A 3,385-nucleotide genomic window follows, 5' to 3' on the forward strand; every position below is an offset into this window, starting at 1 on the left:
ACGTCTCTGGGACCTTCTCCTGCCTTCCTGACACTTGACACTCACCCCCATCACCCCCAGACAGGCCATAGAAACCAGAATTCCTCTTCCCCAAGGCAGTCATAGAAAGTAGAGCTCCTCTCCTAAAGAGCACGCCATCAAACCTAGAAAGATCACTCTCCCTTCTCTCTCGAAGACTCTCATTCTGGAGAAGTCCTGCCCCACACCCAGGAGGAAGGAATGGTGCACAGAGAGGCCGAGAAGGATCTGGAGACAGACAGGCCCTGCTGGGTTCCCCACAGGTCTCTTGCCATTAGACCACACCCATCATCCACTCTCATTTCTGCACGGCTGTTCACTCTTGAGTGTTCCCTGCGTCTTAGATCTTCATTGCTGAAGGCTCCGTGTCTCATTAAACTTGATTACATAAACTTGTGGCCAGGTGCAGTGGCTGGCATCTGTAATCCCAGCACTTTGGGAGGCCGAGGCAGGTGGATCCCTTGAGCCCAGGACTTCAAGACCAGCCTGGGCAACACGGGTGAAACCCCATCGCTACTTTAAAAAAAAATACAGAATAAACTTGTTATGCAGTGTCGACTGTGACCCTTATGTTGGGGAGAAAGGGATCACACCTTTCCATCCCTGCAGTTTCTGGCACCAACTGTGGGGCGGCTGAGACACCTGGCGGTGGCAGAGCCTGCAGACGCCATCTTGGGACAATTGACAAAGCTCAGCAAGGAAAATCTACGACTTGTTTTTTTTTAACCAAGGGCAGTTCTCTCAGATCTCTGCCTGCAGTGCTCGGTTGAGAATGGTAGGTAAAAATTTCTCTTTATTCCTTCCTTTCCAAATTTAGATTAGCAGGAGAAAATTGTTTGTATGAACTAGCTCTTGCGGGTTGTGACTCGTGATTTTTCTTGGCATGGGAACTCTGGCTTTATGATCCCTTCCCTCCCAGAGACAGTCTTTGTTTTACACAAACACCAAGAAGAGAGCTGGACAAAAGCACGGGTGGGACGCCCTGTGTGGCTAGGGTGCCAGCCGCTGCTGGCTCTCGGTCACCTGTGCCTCCCCTTCTGCCTGTCTTTGGGAGGGCTGGGTCTTTGTGCTTCTTACAGACACTCCACACATCCTTGGTTAAGTCATAAAAGGCTTATTGGTTTTGATTCCAAGTCGCTTGGCAGATACCTTTGGTTTTCTTTCTTTTTTAAAAAGTAGAAAAAGTATAATACTGCCAGGAATATTTGCTGTTTGTCCTGGCTAAAATCTGATAGTGTGTTATTTGAAAGGATTTTTTTTTTTTTTTGAGATGGAGTTTTGCTCTTGTTGCCCAGGCTGGAGTGCAACGGCACGGTCTCGGCTCACTGCAACCTCCACTTCCCAGGTTCAAGCAATTCTCCTGCCTCAGCCTCCCGAGTAGCTGGGATCACAGGCGTGTGCCACCACACCTGGATAATTTTTTTGTATTTTTATTAGAGTCTGGGATTCATCATACTGGTCAGGCTGGTCTCAAACTCCTGGCCTCAGGTGATCTGCCCGCCTTGGCCTCCCAAAGTGCTGGGATTACAGGTGTGAGCCACCGCGCCCGGCCAGGATTTTTTTTTTTAAGAGCGCTGTGGTCAGACGTCGGCTTGATTGGAAAGATGATATTGACGCTGTACGTTTTTTCAGGCCTCTCTGCTCTTGTTCTCTCTCTGGGATCCTGCTTCTCCCCCGGGAACTTCTCCGTTGACTGACACTCTCTTCTCGAACCCCTGGTAATTACATGCTCGGGCCTCTGGCCGCCTCCTTTCTTGTTGGCATAATTTTTGCAGAGGATCAGATGGAGCTTCACTGGCCTTTTCGGGAAATGTGAGATCGCCCCAAACCGGCTCCTGGAAGAGCGCTTCTTCCCCTGGCCCCCGCTCTCCCTCCCTGCTTTGTCCTCTGATCTCTGCAGGTCCCTGGTGCCTTTAAATACGCTCCGCTTCGAGCCCCGCCTCCCCCTGGCGGTCGGAGGGTGGAAAATTACCAGAAGGCGCCTTTTCACAAGATGGCGCCGAAAGCGAAGAAGGAAGCGCCTGCGCCTCCTAAACCCGAAGCCAAAGCGAAGGCTTCGAAGGCCGAGACGGCAGTGTTGAGAGGTGTCCACAGCCACAAAAAAAGAGGATCCGCACGTCACCCACCTTCTGGCGGCCCAAGACACTGCGACTCCAGAGGCAGCCCAAATATCCTGGGAAGAGCGCCCCCAGGAGAAACAACTTGACCACGAGTTCCGCTGACCACTGAGTCCGCCATGACGAAGACAGAAGACAATGACACACTTGAGTTCACTGTGGATGTTAAAGCCAACAAGCACCAGCTCAAACAGGCTGTGGAGACGCTCTGTGACACTGATGTGGCCAAGGTCGACACCCTGATTCGGCCTGATGGAGAGGAGGCGTGTGTTCCACTGGCTCCTGATTACGGTGCTTTGGATGTTGCCGACAAAATTGGATCATCTGAACGAGTCCAGCTAGCTAATTCTAAATATATATGGACCGTAGAAAATAAGAAAGAAAAGAAAATTACTAAAAGGAAACATCAGAGGTAAGGTAAGAAGGATTCTGGTCTCTATGGCCAAATTTTTGTTAGGATTCAGGACCTTCTCCTGGGCTTCTTTGTGGACTTCCTTGCAAAATTCTGTAGTGAACTAGAGTTTATAGCCAGAAATTAGAAGGAAGTGTAACAACAGATCTAGTTTTATCAGAAATGAATGTCTTGTTCATTCACATGGCTCTTTGGAAACATTCAGACAGCCACTAGATGTCTGCTCAGCCACCAGCCTAAAATCTAGTCCACAGCCTCTGTGAGATTGACCTGATAAGAGTCTTTCCCTGTGCCCTTAAGATGTAAATTTCCCACCTGTCTTTTCTAGAATTTGGTAGTTATCTTTTGAAAATACAATATTCAGGGAGATGACTGTCATCGGAAAAAAACAAGGAGATGGAAGAACCATGCTTAGCTTTTTAGTTTTTTTGCTTTTGCGATATTTTTGGTGCTTGCCTGATATGTCAACAAGAAAAACACTTGTTGAACAACAAGAAAAATAGCGGCTAGCTTTGTTTAATAGCATGAAATGTTCATGACCAGTTCAAGAATAATTGTTAAGAATAAGTGAATGGAATAAGATGTGAGATCAAGTTTGTAGATTTTTTCAATAATTATTATACATCATATATGTACATATATATATATATATATATATATATATATAAATTTTTTTTTTTTGAGACAGCGTTCTCACACTGTCAGCCGGGCTGGAGGGCAGTAGCCTCATCATAGCTATAGCTCACTGCAACCTTTGAGCTCTGGGGCTCAAGTAATCCTCCTGCCTCAGCCTCCTGAGCAGCTGGGACTAGAGGCATGCACCACCATGCCTGGCTAG

The 3,385-nt window shown here is 47.7% G+C and overlaps 1 pseudogene; it reads left to right on the top strand.

Annotated features, from left to right (window-relative positions):
• Positions 1 to 1,657: 1,657 nt before the first annotated feature.
• LOC116546162 lies at positions 1,658 to 3,057 on the top strand (annotated as a pseudogene).
• Positions 3,058 to 3,385: the final 328 nt, after the last annotated feature.

Source organism: Sapajus apella, unplaced genomic scaffold (assembly GCF_009761245.1).
Source record: "Sapajus apella isolate SASKATOON/1434 unplaced genomic scaffold, GSC_monkey_1.0 scaffold641, whole genome shotgun sequence".
In the NCBI taxonomy this organism is placed as follows: domain Eukaryota; kingdom Metazoa; phylum Chordata; class Mammalia; order Primates; family Cebidae; genus Sapajus; species Sapajus apella.